Consider the following 18,995-nt stretch of genomic DNA (forward strand, 5'->3'; position numbering starts at 1 on the left):
TAAAATCTGAATTGCTTAGCAGGCATGTAAGGTCCTCTCTGCTCTGGTCTCATTTAGTCTTTCAGGTTCCATCTTCACCTTCATTTCTGCAGGAGAAACACATCTCTGTACCAAGAGTTCTTCGGTTTGGTCACCCTTTCCCCTGAAAAAAACCTATTAAGCTCTGTAAGCATAACTTAGATACCATTACACTGTGAAACTTTCTCAGTTTTCCATAGAATACATTTCTGTGTTCTGTCTGTTCCTTTGAAAACATTTTTTTAGTTTGTATTGTACTATATATGGTGCAGTGTGCAATGAACCATATGTCCCTGGCATATAGTTATCCCTGAACTATATGTGGTGAACTATAATATTAAGCTAATATGTTATGCTTGATTTCTGGGGACCAAGTAGATGATCATTTGGAAAAATATACCACCATTGTGCATGGCAGAGGAACTTCATTTGGTAAAGAATTGTGTCACATGGTTATAGGTTGTAAGATACTATCTTTTTCCTTTCCGTCTTATCTTTCTTATTATTTATTTTTTGAGACAGAGTCTTGCTCTGTCACCCAGGTTGGCATGTAGTGGTGCCATCACGGCTTACTGCAGCCTCAAACTCCTGGGCTCAGGCATTTCTCCCACCTCAGCCTTCCAAGTAGCTGGGGCTACAGGCATGCACCACCACACTCAGCTAATTTTTTAATTTTTTGTAGAGACAGGGTTTCCCTGTGTTGCCTAGGCTGGTCTTGAACTTGCGACCTCAAGCAATCCTCCCACCTTGGCCTCCCAATAGTTTTCATTTTTGTTGAAATTATACACTAACATAATTGAAAGACTTTAATATTTCTTTGTTTGTTAAAAAAAATATTCCCAGCATTTTGCTCTCTAGTGGCAACTACTTGTACCTCGTTGAGCCGAGTACTTTGTTGTTTATATACTGTTTTTAGGTATATACTCATATTACTTTATATTTCAGTTTTTACCAATAACTCTTGATTCATGACAATGGATGATGACAACTTAGTTCTTTCCTACCCAGTCACACTCTTCCTTTATCCTGTTTTGCTTAGATCAATGTTGATAAAATATTCACTGTTTATATTATGTGAGCATTATTCACATGTAGCAAACTGTGGTTACTTTTCCTTCCTTGCATACTTCCCTCCCCAAGTTAATTATTCTCTCACCTTTTCTCCTCTCCCTTTCTCCCTTCTGTGCCCTTCCCTACCCACTACATATATATACTTGTCACAAATTCAACCCCAGATGCCTTCACAATTATCTAAAAGTCCTCAAAAGACATTCAGATGCATAGGTTTTATATAAATTTTATTTTATTTTATTTTATTTTGAGACGGAGTTTTGCTCTTATTGCCCAGGCTGGAGTGCAGTGGCGCGATCTCAACTCACTGCAACCTCTGCCTTCCGGGTTCAAGTGATTCTCCTGCCTCAGCCTCCCAAGTAGCTGAGATTACAGGCATGCGCCACCACGCCTGGCTAATTTTCTATTTTTAGTAGAGATGGGGTTTCTCCATGTTGGTCAGGCTGGTCTCAAACTCCTGACCTCAGGTCATCCACCCACCTCAGCCTCCCAAAGTGCTGGGATTACAGGCGTGAACCACCGCGCCCAGCCTGAATTTTATCTTTTTTGAAGAAATCTCTCCCCAGAGCCATCTGACCTCTTCTGGTTTTAACAGGCTATTCTGTTTATAGCTGTCACACCGGATTCTCTTGTCACTGTCTTTTGGGGAATTCTCTTTACTATTCTACATAGAAGTTTTGTTTCCTTTATCTTTTTCTTGTTTATGCCCTTATTTTGCAGAGTACATCCCTCAGTAACTTCCTGAAAAAGGATTCTTGGGAGATAATTTTTTAGAGACCTCAAGTATCTGAAAAGATCTCTATTCTTCCCTAGCACTTGATTGATAGTTTGTCTGGTGTGGAATTTGTATTGGAAATCATTTTGAAGACATTGCTTCAGTGCCAGCTTACTCCCACTATTGCTTTTGAAATCTGAAGCCTGCTGATTTGGGGTTTCTTACACATTACTTTTTTTTTTCTCCCTGGAAACTTGATGTGCCACCTTGTTTAGGTCAGTTTTCCTCCAATGTACTGTGCCTTTTCAATGTGGAAACTCATGGCCTGGTAAATTTTAAGTTATTTTGGACCTCCTCTCTGTTTACCCTTTCTGGATCACTCTCACTATTCAAATCTTTGTCCTTCCTATGGTCCTTTAATTGTTGTATCTTTTCTCTCCTATTTGCAGCCTTTCTTCTACTTTCTTGGGAGATTTCAACTTTATCTTTTATTGAGTTTTTGAAATCTTTTGTTTGTTTGCTTGCTTTTGTTTTTAATTTTCAAAAGCTACTTTTTCTCCTCTGATGTTATTTTGTTTTGGCTTTATTCTTTTTTCATAAGTGCAATGCATTCTGTCTCTCTGGATATTAATAAGTTTATTTTGAAATTCTCCCTATAATTTCTGTTTTCTGTAGTTGGCTATCTTCTAGTTTGTTTTGATTTTTGATTTTTATATTAGAAAAGAACCATGTTCCTCAGTTATCTGTTCCTTAGTTAGAAAGGTCTTTCCTCTGAGTCGCACATATTCCCCAGAAGAGACTGCCTGGAGGGCGAAGGCCAGCCTGTGTTCTGGGAGCTGAGTGGAGAAAGAAAACTGGGGTCTTACTGTCCTGCATGCATAAGCTCTTTTTCAGTACAGCACCTCTGCCCTCATCCATGTTAATGACCACTGGTGCAGAGACCCTCTGTTTCAACTTCTTCTGAAAATAAATTTCAGACTGTCAGGATTTCTCTTTCTGTGTAACAAATTACTGCAAATTTAGCAGCCCAAAACAATACACACATTTAGTATCTCACAGTTACTGTGGGTCAGGAATCCAGGCATAGCTTAGCTGAGCCCTCTGCTCAGGGTCTCTCTTGGCTGTAGTCAAGGAGTCAGCTGGCCTGTGTCCTCATCTGTAGCTCTTACAAGGTCACATAGTTGTTGACAGAATTCAGTTCCTTGCAGCTATGGGACTGAGGCCCAGGCAACTCCTAGAGGCCACTCATAGTTCTCTAGCCCTTTTCTTAGGTAGTTTATGTCATAGGAGCTTGCTTCTTCAAGGCTAGCAGGAGACTCTTCAGTCAGTTAAGACTTAGTCCTTTTTTTGAGATGGAGTCTCACTCTGTCACTCACCTAGGCCGGAGTGCAGTGGTGCAATCTCGGCTCACTGCAGCCTCAACTTCCTAGGGCTCAGGTGATCCTCCCTCCCGCCTTAGCCTCCCGAGTAACTGCGATGACAGGTGCATGCCACCATGCCCGGCTGTGTTTTGTATTTTTTTAGAGATGAGGTCTCACAATGTTGCCCATGCTGGTCCCTAACTCCTGGGCTCAAGCAATCTGCCTGCCTCGGACTTCCAAAGTGCTGGCTCACACCTGTGAGCACTTGGCTGGAATAGGACATGTTTGTAAGTCAGCACCCTTCTCTGTTTGGGGATAATGCTTTGGACTTCTTGGTATTAAATGACTGTTTGAATCATTTTAGAAATGAACTGATACCAACATGAAGTAGCATATGACTCTGCCGTCTGTTAACTTACAAGCCAGTTTCGTGCCTGACCAGTGGCCACCAGTATTTGCTTACCAGTCATTCTAGGCTTGTTACGTTTAGGTAGCTGTGAAATGTCCCACATCAGCCCTCCATCTGTGGGCCTCTTCAGCTGCTGCTGCTGCAGCATCTAACTTTTTGAAAGCTATTGTCTACTGCTCAGCTAGAAGGGTGTGTGTAGACAGCAGGACCAAGGATTCGCCTGGGTGAAAGAGTTGGCAATGAGAAAGCAACCAGACCCTCCCCTCCAAGCCCAGCCCTGTATCTGACATGCAGGGCATAACCTCACTCATTCAGTCTCTCAGCCCTATGCAAATATAAACAGCCTTCCTCTTGTCTCTCCAGGCCAGCTGGGGCCAAGAAAGAAGCCGGTGATTCCCCCAAGTGCAGTAAATAGCTCTCCTCACCTCCTGACCCTGTTATTTCCTGGTAGTTCTGAGTTGTGGATCCTGCAGTGGAGAGGGAGGGAACAAAGAAGTTGCAGAGGCCTCAGCTTCACAGAGCATTGAGCAGTGGGTGATATTGTATCCTCAGGCAGGGGTTGACCTCACATTTCAGTGCAGGTCATTCTAATGACTGCTGGACCTCCCAGTGCCACTGTGAACTAGAATGGAATAGAGTGAAGTGGATCTGAATTCCTGGACTGTGGGACCAACCTAACTTCTGAGCTGGAGAAAGTAGGTCTCATGTTCTATACCTGCTTTTTTTTAGCTCTAGGGGGAAAAAAGAATTGTGCATCTTTCTTGTTCTCTTTGCAGCTTAGGGGCATAACATTTGGACTGTAATTGAACTGATGCTTGTTTCCCCAAAATGTCTTTGGTTTTCATTAAGGTGGGGGATTCTCTGCATTTTTGGAGTCGTCACATTATTATCGAAATTCCTCTCCACACTAAGTACTGTGTGTGGTATGCTTTTATTTTCACTTAATTCATTTCTGCAAATAAAGTGATTTAATTTTTGGTATTAAGAAATTTTAATAACACCTTTTGGCAGATCACAAGATTTTCTTGTTCTTATTTAATCCTGGCTTCCATCCAAATGTGAAACAGAAATGAAATAATAAGGTAGGAAAGGCAGACCAGTAAATGCGATTAAACAACTTTTGTGTTGAGTCCAAAGACAGGTAACTTTCTTTTAAGCTTCATGGGTGTAGTAAAAATATATCACCTTAAGAAAACCTGGATTGCCATCAGCCAGAACTGACTTCCAGGCTTTCTGACTTTGTACAAACAAATCACTTAATCCTGAATCCTTCTCATCTTTTTTTTTTCCTCTTTGTTTGTTTTTAAATGTATTTCTTTATTTTGTATTACTTTCTTCTTGTCTTTTTTATATTTTGTGTATTTTATTTTCCTCATCTTTAAAATGGATAAATGTTACCTTTCCTGATTCAAAGATTCTAGGCAAAGATCAAAAGAAGTCAAAGTTTATGAAGGAACTTTGAAAATTATATATTTCTCTGCAAATGTGTTAGGGTACTTTTCTGTCTTTGATTTATGTTGGTTATTGGAGTGATACTTTAGATGTACAAATAGTAGGTCAGAACAAACCTGTATGTAATAAATTCTGGAGAATTGAGTTCAAACTTTGGTTTTGCTTATATTTGGATAAATTATCATCAACTTCGTTGAGGTGTAATTTACACACAATTAAATTCACCCATTTCAAATCTTCCATGTGTTTTGACTGTTTAGATAAATTGACAAATAATTATCTTAGATAACAGTTGGTATTTCTACATTAAAGAAGGGAGAAAGAGCACCCTCTTTTGGCAAAAGTTTCTCCTGTGTGGGCTCTCCGGTCCCCCTGTCTCATTTCAAAAGCAGATTTGCATCCTGCTGTTGGAGTAAACTTGAGCCCTTTCATTTATACTGGTGCAGGTTTTGTAGTCTCTTAGAGATTCAGTTATGTCAGTCCCATGTCTGAGAGCAAAGGAGAAGGAAGAGGGTAGGTAGGAAAGAGCACCTGAATTGAATAGAGAGGAGGGAGCAGAGAAGGCAAAACAGTGAGATAGTGTCCATTTAGTCTGAGTATTTCCAAATTTTCCAATAAAATGTCAGTGGAAGCTTTTATCATAAGGCCAAAATCTGTCCTTCAGTGTGACCACAGAGCCACAGGAGACCCAAACCCCTTGTAGTCACTGATGATTTTCATTGGGCTATAGATGGGAATGGCAGCATTCATAAATATTTCCTATGAATGAGTGTTCTAGATATTTTTTACCCAAAGATGTAGCATATCAGTGGGTCACTATTGAAAACATGTTTGGAATGAAGCAGGAAAATAAGTCAAAAGATCTCCCCTCAGTTCCTAAGCAACTTTGTTGTAAAAATAACTGTGAAAACTGGGCTTAAATGAAACACACGTTCGAATGGCTGGAGTAAGAATATTGATAGCCCAGACTCAGTATCCCCCCCACCTTTCCAAGTCCTTAAAGCATTGGCTTTCTACTCAGAAACGCTGCTTACCCTAGGGTGACCATAGTTACTTTTATTTTTTATTTTTATTTATTTATTTTTAGATGGAGTCTCCCTCTGTTGCCTAGGCTGGAGTGCAGTGACACGATCTCGCTCACTGCAACCCCCACCTCCTGGGTTCAAGCTATTCTCCTGCCTCAGCCTCCCGAGTAGCTGGGACTACAGGCGCCCACTAACACACCCGGCTAATTTTTGAATTTTTATTAGAGATGGGGTTTCACCATATTGGCCAGGCTGGTCTCGATCTCCTGACCTTGTGATCCGCCTGCCTCAGCCTCCCAAAGTGCTGGGATTATAGCCATAAGTCACCATGCCTGGCCACTTTTACTTTCTCTTATTACTTTACTTTCTACATTAATAGGTAGATTAGATTCCATCTCTTCTACCTTTATTTTGTCCTTCAGAATAGAAATTGGGAAGTAAACACAGTGGTTTTTTTTTTTTTAATCTCAATAATTGGAATCTGTTTGAAGGAGAAAATCCCCTGCATCTCATCCTGCAAGTATAACCACTATTAAGTTCGGGTATATTTATATCTTACAAAAATGTTTGTTTTGCATACTGTTGTGGAACTTGTTTCTTTCAATCCTGCTGGATTTCTTTCCTTGCTTAGTATGTATACCTCATTCTTATTTAAGAGCTGTACAGTATACCGTCATACGGTTGTACTCCAGTGAACCTATCTCCTGTCAGTAAGTTAGCTCATTCCAAATTTTTTTCATCATATATAAATAAGAGTCTCCAAAATATCCTTATACTATAGTCACATGCACGTGTCCAGTTATTTCCTTAGGGTAAGTTCCAAGAAGCAGAATTTCTATATCAAAGTGTTTACTGGAAATTTTTGCCATTCTGATAGGTAAAAGTACCAGAGTGTTTAACTTGTATTTCTTTGAGTCTAAGTAAGATTGTGCATCTGTTTATTTGCCATATGTTTATTTTCCACTTTTGAGAACTGCCTATGTACTTTATCCATTATTATTATTTAAATTAGTCAAGATATTAGCCCTTAATCATGAACTGAAAATACCCCCCCCCCAATCTTTTTATAAACTTTATGGTATCCTTTTTTTTTTTTTTTTTTTTAAGGATTTTCAATTTTTATGTAGTCAGATCTGTTGGTCTTTTCCTTTGTGTGTGTGTGTGTGTGTGTGTGTGTTAACTTCAGTGATGTCTCAGTTTTGGTCATTCCCGCACTCCTGCCTGCCCCCTCACCCCAAGGTGACTCGTGAGATGAGAGTTCAAATACAAGTAGTTTATTTCCAGGTACAAAGAACAAAGGGAAGCTAAGGAAGAAAAGACAGGCAATAAAAGATGTCTCATCTGGGCTTAGTGGCTCATGCCTATAATCCCAGCACTTTGGGAGGCTGAGGCAGTCGGGGATTGCTTGAGCTCAGGAGTTCGAGACCAGCCCAGGCAATATAGTGAGACCCTGTCTCAAAAAAAAAAAAAAAAAAAAAAAAGATGTCTTCTTAAGCCAACCCCCACAGGGAAAATTGCCTATGCGGAAACTGGGAAATTGGGCAGAACACTTGCCTCAGAATGATCCCGCCCAAATTATCAGTTATTCATTGAGGGCTGCTCTTGGGGGGAGTGTTCCAGTTATTTATTGCTACATAACAAAATACTCTAAACAAAAACCACCATTTTTTATTATGATTATAATCTTTTATAGATACAGAGTTTGGGGCTGGGCTCAGCTGGTTGGTTCCTACTGAAGCTTTCTAATGCAGTTACAGGGGCTAGGACTGGAGTCATGTGAAGCCTTCCTCACTTACATGTCTGGTTTTCCACCTGGGCTGGGAAGGCCCACAGCTGAGGGCTGGAACACCTTGGGCTTCTTGGCTAATTCTCATTCTTGATGTGATCTCTTCACACGGTCTCTGCAGTACTCGGCTTCTTATGTGATGTTTAGAGTTTCCAAGGCACATAGAAAGGGAGAGACAGACAGCTGCAGGATGGGATGGGGGGCCGGGGGGACCATAGCTCCTTTTTTTAAAAAAAGGAGCCAGTTGTGAAGTCACACTTACATCACTTTAGACTTAAATATCACCAGCCCATATTCAGAGGGAGGGGAATTAGACTCTGCCTCTTTGAGCAGTTTCAAACAATCTGTGGACGGTGTTGTAAAACTGCCACAGGGAGTTAATTTACCTGTATTTCTGCCTATTGCTATGGGCAGAGCAGCTTTAAGCACAGAGGAGCAGATAGGGGTAGCTAGAACTTGGCCATAGCACACCAGAATCCTAAGGGATGTGTTGGTGAGGCACTGACAGCTTCTGCTATAGTTTATCAGTGAGCTCAGGAGTTCAAGTGGCTTCTCTTATTTCCAAAACTATAAAACTGTTCACTTATATTTTCTTTACGTTCCTATTTAAAATTCTTAGTTTAACTTTTGTTTTTTAATGTCTGGGAGTAAGAATCAAGCACTTATTTTAATGGTTAACCAATTACACCAAAATACTTTAAAAATAATCTGCCCAGTGGTTCTCAAACTCTTTGGTTTAAGGACCCCATTACACTCTTAAAATTTATTTCAGGCCCCAGCAGCTTTTGATTATATGGTTAACAGTTATGGATTTTTACCATATTCAAAATTAAAACAGAATTATTTAAAACATCTATGATTGATTTTAAAATAACAAAAATCATATTAATATAAATAACATTTTAAATGAAAACTGTTTTTCAAAATTAAACAGCCTAGGCTGGGCGCAGTGGCTCGTGCCTGTAATTCCAGCACTTTGGGAGGCCAAGGCAGGTGGATCACGAGGTCAGGAGATCGAGACCATCCTGGCTAACATGGTGACACCCCGTCTCTACTAAAAATACAAAAATTAGTCGGGCGTGGTGGCGCATGCCTGTAGTCCCAGCTACTCAGGACGCTGAGGCAGGAGAATTGCTTGAACCTGGGAGGCAGAAGTTGTAGTGAGCCTAGATCACGCCACTGCACTCCAGCCTGGGCAACAGAGCGAGACTCCATCTCAAAAAAAAAAAAAAAATTAACCTAGAAGACTGGTACTGTTTCACATATTTGCAGATGACTTTAATGTCTGACTTCCTAGCAGACAGGTAGATTTTCATACCTGCTTCTGCATTCAGGCTGTGGCCCTCTCACACCTGGTGTAGATTCAGGAAAATCTCACAGTACAAATGTGAGAAAATGGGAGTAAAAATGGTAAGTCATGTTTTAGATTTATGAAAATAGTTTTGACTTTATGGGGCTCCCTTGAAAGGGTCTTGGGAGAACTGCCTAGTTTTTCCCTGATGATGTAAATGCTACCTTCAGCTGAAGGCATCTTTATCCTCCAAATTCACATGAGCTCTGTACTGAGGGAAGGTACAGGGAGCTGGACCTAGGATGAGAGACCCCATAGCCCTGGGAGGGTGCAGGTGGAGGTTGAAGCAGCAGCAAAATTGTCAGAATTAGGCAGTCGGGCGCGGTGGCTCATGCCTGTAATCCCAGCACTTTGGGGAGGCTGAGGCAGGCAGATCATGAGATCAGGAGTTCGAGACCAGCCTGACCAACATGGTGACACCCCGTCTCTACTAAAAATACAAAAATTAGGCAGGCATGGTGGCGTGTGCCTGTAATCCCAGCTACTCGGGAGACTGAGGCAGGAGAATCGCTTGAACCCGGGAGGCGGAGGTTGCAGTGAGCCAAGATGGCACCACTGCACTCCAGCCTGGGCGACAGAGTGAGACTCCGTCTCAAAAAAAAAAAAGAGACCGGCAGGAGAGTTTCAGGCTGATTGACCAGTGCAGGGAGGTGTTCTGATTCCTTCATAAATAGGGTAACCATATAACATGCAAGTTGGAACACTTTTGAAAGCAAAAGTGGGCAACAAAAAACTGAAAATTATTATTACCAGATAAAGGCTTTGCCAAACAATAAAATAATAGATTCATATCACACAGTGACCAAAAAAATCACTGTGCAAGACTGTTCACACAACTCTGCTTTGTAGCAAGTTATTGAAGTCTGTTTCTTGAACTCTATACTTGTGTCACTTCCCATACTTCCCACTGACCTAGCAGCCCCCTGACTGCCCCACCTGGAGTTTGAGATTGGCAGCAGTTGCAGTGTGGAAGCTGCATAAGGAGCTGAGTGTAATGGGAAACCCTTAGCTAAAATTAATTTCATAATCAAAGATGTGTGCCAGAATCTTTTCTTAGAATTGAGTAAAACCTGATAAGCTCCTTTAAGAGAATCTTGGTATCCTTTTAAAACTTTCTTTGTGACACTGTTGCTTTTGGGGATCAGCACTAAATGTGTGGAGCGTAGAGGTGTTAACAATACGTTCTCCCCTCAAAAAGTCTGAACAAGATGCTCTGCTTTTCCCCCAGCTGACTCTCACTTATCCACAATATAGTTAATCATCCCAATAGAAGAGTCAGTTGTGCCCTGTGAACCAAAGACCCAGGACTAATAACCCATTGGTATTTACTCATTCAAATAGCAGTTTTGTATATGGTAGCATAAGCATTGCAACTGAAGAATCTGGACTCGACCATAAGGCAGATACCAGATACCCAAGCTCTGGATTCTTTAGTGGGAGTAGAGGAGTCATCACCACACACACACAGCATTGGATTCTGTCCTGACTCGTTTTTTCTAACTTCTTGGGCGAAAGTGCAGATTAGAATTGTTCCAACTCAGGCTTGTATAATTCCTGCAGAAAAGACCCATTGTTGGATCCACCTTTATCCTGACTTACCTACATGTTTAATCTTACAGAGGAAAATGGCTTTCAAGACACAAGGGATACTGATCTTACTTTAATTCTAATCACTGCCGTACCCCCAACCCCTGCTTCTTTCAGGCACTTGGCATTGAACTGGTTTTGTCATTTTACTTGCTTGCCACCTACCCCCACGACTACCCTGACAGGCCAGAAGGGAAAGTGCGGTTCCTTAGCTCACTGTACTAATAACTCCTCATTCAGCCATCCCTAGTTAAGAGTGACCCCCTAATGTCCACATTTATTTAGGTCTGCTCTTCTTTTGTCATCCCTACCAGAGTAACTTAACCCTTTACTTACAAGTTACTTGGAAGTAGTTTTCTTTTAAAAATAGTGTCCTTACTCTATGTGCATCTAATTTTTTTCAATATTGGAATGTAAATTTCCAGATGTGCTGGACTGTCCCTAGAGCAGCAGCATATACAGTAAAACCTACGATTGAATGACTAACTGGGCAAGATTGAGCTTTTGTGATGTTTTAATTATTTTACCTAATTTGGAAACACTGTTGTATAATCCCAAACAGTAGTACATATTTGATCATCTAATTAAATATTGGTAACTGTTAGTGTGCCAAGCCCTGTAGTATGTGTGGGAAATTACTACTCCCTAGAGACTTAAATTCTGATGTACAAAAGATTGTATCCAAATGATTATAGCAGTCTGTGTAAATACCCAGACAAATCTATTCTCTTCTTGGTTTGGAACAAATTTTAAAAATGAACTCTATAGCTTCCATAGGCCACAAATCATCCTTGTGCGTCACAAAAAGTTATGTCAAAAATTCCTTCGGAAGTTTATCTACTTTATGCTAGAGGAAGACAGTAGGCACCATTTCCTCAGTGTTGTTGTTATAAGACTTTTGGAGGGCTTTGTTAGAAGGCCATTAAATGGCCACACTGTTGGAGATCTTAAGTGCCTGGGATAGTCTCCTTCCTATAGTTAGGAAGATATACCCCCTATTTAGCCCCACCGTGTTCCAGTATAACTTCCTTGATACAGTGGATACCACTAATGTGAATTTTTTTTTTTTTTTTTTTTTGAGACGGAGTCTCGCTCTGTCGCCCAGGCTGGAGTGCAGTGGCGTGATCTCATCTCACTGCAGCCTCCGCCTCCCAGGTTCAAGCGATTCTCCTGCCTCACCCTTCTGAGTAGCTGGGATTACAGGCGCTCGCCACCACGCCCAGCTAATTTTTGTGTTTTTAGTAGAGACGGGGTTTCACTGTGTTGGCCAGGATGGTCTCTATCTCTAGACCTCGTGATCTGCCCGCCTCGGCCTCCCAAAGTGCTGGGATTACAGGCGTGAGCCACTGTGCCCAGCCAAATATGTGAATTCTTGTGTGTGGATACTAGTTTTTCTGGGGAGCCCTTTAGGTTGGCTCTAGGTCTGCAAGTTCTTTCCAAGGGATAGTTAACCTGAATGGTACATTCCTCACAGTACCAGAGCCTCTTCCTTTCCTCTTCCCCTCACCTTAGGTGAGGAGGCCTTCTAACTTAGTTATTAGGACTGTGGCAGTGGTCGCCCTGCTTTTTAATAGCACTTACGAAATCGTGTCACTACCCTGTTAGTTTCTTTAGTAAGGTTTTCTCATTTTTCAGGTTCCTTCTGCCACTCGCTTCTAGGTTACAAAAGGTTACTGTTTTATGAAGGGATGATGAAGGTAAGAATGTACCAAGTAGATCTCATGGAGAAGGCAGCTTTCACCCAGTATCTCTGGTAGATTGCTACCTTCATAGCTTATCTTCTCTATGAATTTCTTAGCAATAGAAGAGTAAATCAGGAGTGGATTTTTAGTAGTGTGTTTGTCATAGGGAATGTAGATGTAATTGGATTTTTTTTCATATAAGCATTTTGTAAATTCAGTTTTGGGTTTTTTGTTGTTTCTTGTTTTTGTTTTTTGTCTTAATAGAGCTAGGCATTACCAGGGTTGATGCATATTTGTTACTGCAAAGAGTTGTAGACAAGGGAGGACGGAGCTAAATAATATTAATGGTAACTTAAATCTAGAAAATCAGAACTGTGGCTCACTACTGTAATGTCAGTGCTTTCAGAGGCCAAGCAGAAGTATCGCTTGAGCCCAGGAGTTCAAGACCAGTCTGGGTAACCTAGCAAGACCCTGTCTCTAAAAAAAATTAAAAAATTAGCCAGGTGTGGTGATGCACGCCTGTAATCCTAGCAACTCAGGAGGCTGAGATGGAAGGATCACTTGAGCCAGCTGTGATTGAGCCACTGCACTCCAGCTTGAGCAACAGAGTGAGATACTGTCTCAAAAAAAGAAACAGTTGGCATTCATTGCTCTTAATAATCCTCTGTAGCTGGCTTCTTAAACTTTAATGTGCATAAGAATCATTTGTTAACATGCACATTGATTGGGTCTGAGGTGGAGTCTGATGTCTGCATTTCTAACAGACTCCCAGGGGATGGATGCCGATGTTGCTTGTCCAGAGGCGGCACTTTGAATATCAGTCTACAGAACATTCAGGGTATATGCAAATTAACTTTTAATAATAACAACAGCAACCATATATATTGATCCTTTTTTGGTGTACCAGGCACAGAAAAATATTAAGACTGGGCATTGGAGTCTAACAGCTGGGATTCAGATTGAAGCTCTTCCCTTTACTAGCTTAACCCTGAGCAAATTTTCTCTAAGGCAGGGTTTCTCAGCCTTGGCACTGTTGACATTTTAGGCTGAGATCATTCTTTGTGGGGGCTGTCTGGTGCATTGTAGGATGTTTAGCAGCATCCCTGGCCTCTATCCACCAGATGCCATTAGCACCTTCCTCCCATTTGTGACATTCAGAATGACTGCAAGCATTGCCAAACATCAGGGGGCGGGGTAGGAGGCAAAATTACTTCCAGTTGAGAACCACTGCTCTAAGACTATTGTTGAAATATGGGTGTTTGGGGGGGTTTGTGATATGAATGATGTACTTTATATAAGTGACATAGAAGCTTATCATGAAGCTTCCACAGACAAAAGGAGAATAGGCATGCAGTAGCTAATAAGCAGTCCGTGCCACATCTGGCTTTCTGAGGATGATGATAAAGCTTATTCCAAGTGTCAGTTCTTTATTTTTACGAAACATTAGTCATTGTACTAAGAGATAATATGAGGAATTACTTGAGATTTTTAAATAGGTAGAACTGAGTTTCTAATTCAGTTGATCCCAGGCCTCTGCCCTTTTTTGAAATACGCTGGCACTGTTGCTACCCTGCCCCTGCCTCTGCCCCTTTCTTCATTCTTACTTCCTGCTGCTGTCCGCATGTCTCTTTTTTCCCCCCTACTCTTTAAAGTTTTATTTCACTAACTTGAGGTCAAATGTCACAACTGTGTTCTGGTCAATTTACTATCCTTGCTTGGCTTCCCCAAATGGTAGTACCAAAAGATTTGTGGGGTAGGGAGAAGAGACCACTTTAAGAAGCACTACATTTACTCATCTTCCACAAGGCAACAGAGTTGGGCATCTGATTATTCAACAAAACAAAGCTTCAGTAGCACCCAGGAGGGCAGACAGGCAAACCAGGCTGCAGACACACTGCATTTGTCAAAATCAGACCAGAGAAAACCTACTCCCCACAGATTAAAAGGTAGCGATAGTCATCATTTCATTTTCTGTTGCCACAACGTTTTTCTTCTTTTAATTATTATCATGTAGTTGTCTCAAGTCCTTCCTTTAGTCCAGGGTTCCCCAACACCTGGGCCACAGACCCCGTACTGGTCCCTGGCCCATTAGGAACCACGCACATAACAGATGAGCAGTGGGTGGGCAGGCCAGCCAGCTGAGCAAAGCTCCATCTGTATTTACAGCCACTGCCCGTGGCTTGCATTACTGCCTGAGCTCTGCCTCCTGTCAGATCAGATCAGCAATGGCATTAGGTTCTCATAGGCACGCACAAACCCTATTGTGAACTGCTCATGTGAGGGATCTAGGTTGCGTGCTCCTTATGAGAATCTAATGCCTGATGATCTGCTACTGTCACCCATCACCGCCACATGGGACTGTCTAGTTGCAGGAAAACAAGCTCGGGGGCTCCCCACTGATTCTACATTATGGTGAGTTGTATAATTATTTCTTTCTATATCACAATGTAATACTAATAGAAATAGACTGCACAATAAATGCAATGCACTTGAATCGTCCCAAACCATCCCACCCCCCATCTGTGGAAAAATTGTCTTCCACAAAAGCAGCCCCTGGTGCAGAAAAGGTTGTGGACTGCTGCTTTAGTCCATCTCCTATGATTGCACAGGTAAGCTGCAAATGCCAAGGACTTGATGAGCTCGGTTCACCCCTTGCCAACAATGTATCAGTTCCTGAGAGAATGAGTTCCTGAAGTCTTGTTGTTAGCAACTATAAGTAGAGGGACTGCTTGGTTTTCTATATCCTAGTTATTTTATGAAGTTAAGTTTTAGTTTCTTCCATCCTTCCACATCTAGAGTCCACAACAAATACAATGCCATCTGTGCATCTGGCATATGACTTCCACAGTGGCCTTACTTTGTCCTAAACACCTACATCCCAGAAGTGAAAAGGGACTGTTTTAAAATTTGCCAAGATTACCTTAATTTTCTCTGTGTTAAATCTTTTGGTAGGTACAGTATTTACAAATTCATGAGCTGCAGCCTGTATAAGACAGTTGTCTTTCTAGCACAGTACAAACCCAGAAAAACAGTGTGGAAAGACTGAAATGAAGGCCGACTGGACAGGATAGAAGTGTGTTCTGATAGTCCATTTCCCAGTTTCCCACTGCAAATAAATGTCCCAAATTGAAATGCTTTCTTCTTGCTTTAGAACTTCTCTTCGTAGGTGATCCAGCTATAAGACTAACCATCCTTCCCTTCTCTTCACTCAGCGTCTGTCCTAGCATCTGGGGAGGTGCTCTGATACCTGTCCATGGGCACCAGGGAGGCCTGGGCCGCGGCAGAGGACAGGGCACCAGGTGGGTGCTGTGTGCCTGGCTGCTCTAATAGTGCTCACCCAGCAGTCCGCAAGTCTGTTTCTAGCATGCTTATCTTCCTATCTTCCCAGCCTCTCATCCTTTCACTTTTTTTCTAGGGTATGACAGCAGATAACTAAGCCTTCTAAAATTATGCCTAGAATAATATCTGAACTATGGTTTATGTGTTTGTAGGCAAGGGTCCTGTCTCCCAATAAAAAATGTAAAAATTCATTTGATAGAAAGATACTTTTAAAAAATTGATTCTGGCCAGGCACAGTGGCTCACGCCTGTGAATCTCAGCACTTTGGGAGGCCCAGGTGGGAGGATCACTTGAGCCTAAGAATTTGAGACCAGCCTATGCAACCTGGTGAGAGCCTGTCTCTATGAAAAATGTAAAAATTAGGCTGGGCGCGGTGGCTCACGCCTGTAATCCCAGCACTTTGGGAGGCTGAGGCGGGCGGATCACCTGAGGTCAGGATTTCGAGACCAGCCTGGCCAACATGGTGAAACCCCATCTCTACTAAAAATACAAAAATGGTGGCGGATGCCTGTAATCCCAGCTACTCAGGAGGTTGAGGCAGGAGAATTGCTTGAACCTGGGAGGCAGAGGTTGCAGTGAGCCAAGATGGCACCACTGCACTCTAGCCTGGATGACAGGAGCAAAGCTCTGTCTTAAAAATAATAATAATGGATAAAATTTTTTAAAAATTAGCTGGGCATGGTGCCATGTGCCTTTAGTCCCAGCTACTAGGGAGGCTGAGGTGGGAGAATCACTTGAGCCCAGGAAGTCAAGGCTACTGTGAGCTGAGATCACATTGTGCTCCAGCCTGGGTGACACAGTGAGACTGTGACTCAAAAAATATCCTAAATTTCACTTTGCTTCAGGATGTTCTTTAAAAGAAATTAATAATGTCATTTGAAAATTGAAATGCAGATTTGGTTTCTGACCATTGAAATGGAAGAGCAGCAGAGTAGTCTGTAATAAGTTTGTACTGAGAATGGGAATGGGGAAAGACTCAGAAAAACATGATTTTAAAACAAAAAGAAAACATGAATGTTACTTTGTGGAGTTACCCTGGAAGATTTTAAGTCAGTCCAGGGAACACAACAGATTCTAGTAAGACTGTGCTAATGACAGTCTTTGACAGTTGGTTTGTTAATACCTCAAATGATTTGTAGTACAGTTTATACTGTGCAGATGCTGTTTAAGACTGTATATGTGTAAAGCAAAAGTTACTACCAGTTGATAGTTTTTTACTTTGTATACTTATCAATATAATATTGAGGCATAAGATATGTAGCCACGCTGTCCAGTGGTCATTAGGGAGAAAATGTCTCCAGGATTGTAGGAAAAGCTGTCAGAAGTGAGTCCTTGTTAATTGCGTTTATTCAATGGAGAGTTTCCTATCAGTTAACAGACACAGCTTCCTGTATGACAGAAGTGTCGTGGCTCATGGCCATCCCCACTCCTATTGTTTACATACCTGTGTGAAGTCAGAATCCTTTATAGAAAGAAGAAAATATTGTGTTAAAGTAGAAATGACTCATTTTTCTTAAAATCTGTATCAGAGTAATATTTATTTTGATTAGAAGAAAAAACTATGTTATCTTTTTCTTTTTGCCTTGTATGTATTCTGCTTATATTTTGAAAATTGCTTTTAGTTACAAATAAACCTTAAACCTCTGTGTAGGAAAATGTGAAAGGTATAGGCATGGTCTCTTCACTTTCTCAGTTACATCCTCTCATGCGGAGGTTCTAATCACAGTTAAATTTCAATGTCTTCAAACAGGGATAAGTGGGTTTTTTTAAAAAGGCACAGTCTTATACTTGTTTCTGTAACCCCAATGATACTTTGGTTGGCTGGTTTTAAAAAATCATATTACACAAAACTGAGATGACCCAGTTTAGAGAATCCCAATTAAAATAAGTGCTCAGGTGAAGACAGGGTAGACTTAATGCAAAATTATGAAATGTACTTTTCTGCTCCCATTGTGTCCGGAATTGGTGGGTTCTTGGTCTCACTGACTTCAAGAATGAAGCCGCGGACCCTCACGGTGAGTGTTAACAGTTCTTAAAGATGGTGTATCCGGAGTTTGTTCCTTCTGATGTTCGGATGTGTTCAGAGTTTCTTCCTTCTGGTGGGTTCGTGGTCTCGCTGGCTTCAGGAGTGAAGCTGCAGACCTTCGCGGTGAGTGTTACAGCTTTTAAGGCAGCACGTTTGGAGCTGTTCGTTCCTCCCGTCCGGAGTTGTTCATTCCTCCTGGTAGGTTCGTGGTCTCGCTGGCCTCAGGAGTGAAGCTGCAGTGGGTGGGTGTTACAGCTCGTAAAGGCAGTGCGGACCCAAAGAGTGAGCAGCAGCAAGATATATTGCAAGGAGTGAAAGAACAAAGCTTCCACAGTGTCAAAGGGGACCTGAGCAGGTTGCCACTGCTGGCTCTGGCAGCCTGCTTTTTATTCCTTTATCTGGCCCCACCCACATCTTACTGATTGATCCATTTTACAGAGAGATTGGTTTGTTTTACAGAGAGCTGATTGGTCTGCTTTGACAGGGTGCTGATTGGTGCGTTTACAATCCCTGAGCTAGACACAAAAGTTCTCCAAGTCCCCACTAGATTAGCTAGACACACAGCACTGATTGGTGCATTTACAAACCTTTAGCTAGACACAGAATGCTGATTGGTACATTTACAATCCTCCAGCTAGAGGTAAAAGTTCTCCAAGTCCCCACTCGACTCAGGAGCCCAGTTGGCTTTGCCTAGTGGATACTGTGCCAGGGCTGCGGGCGGAGCTGCCCGCCAGTCCCGCACTGTGTGCCCACACTCCTCAACCCTTGGGCAGGCAATGGGACCGGGAGCCACGGAGCAGGGGGTGGTCCCCATCGGGGAGGCTCAGGCCAAGTGGGAGCCCACCGCAGGGGTGGAGGGGAGGCTTGGGCCTGGCAGGCTGCAGGTCTCAAGCCCTGCCCCACGGGGAGGCAGCTGAGGCCTGGCGAGAATTCGAGCCTGGTGCTGGCAGGCTGGCACTGCTGGGGGACCAGGCGCACCCTCTGCAGCTGCTGGCTGGGGTGCTAAGCCCCTCACTGCCTGGGGCCAGTGGCGCCAGCCGGCTGCTCCGAGTGCGGGGCTGCCAAGTCCGCGCCCACCCGGAACTCCCGCTGGCGCATGAGCACTGCGCGCAGCCCCAGTTCCCACCCACGCCTCTCCCTCCACACGTCCCTGCAAACAGAGGGAGCCAGCTC

The 18,995-nt window shown here is 42.4% G+C and overlaps 1 protein-coding gene and 1 pseudogene across 4 annotated transcripts in view; one reads left to right on the forward strand and one right to left on the reverse strand.

Annotated features, from left to right (window-relative positions):
• UBE2E1 (ubiquitin conjugating enzyme E2 E1) overlaps positions 1-18,995 on the forward strand; it is an 83,872-nt gene that overhangs the window by 56,427 nt on the left and 8,450 nt on the right. The gene's annotated exons all lie outside the window — the stretch shown is intronic.
• Positions 13,159-18,636, reverse strand: LOC109026057 (ADP-ribosylation factor-like protein 4A; annotated as a pseudogene).

Source organism: Gorilla gorilla, chromosome 2, assembly GCF_029281585.2.
Source record: "Gorilla gorilla gorilla isolate KB3781 chromosome 2, NHGRI_mGorGor1-v2.1_pri, whole genome shotgun sequence".
In the NCBI taxonomy this organism is placed as follows: Eukaryota; Metazoa; Chordata; class Mammalia; order Primates; family Hominidae; genus Gorilla; species Gorilla gorilla.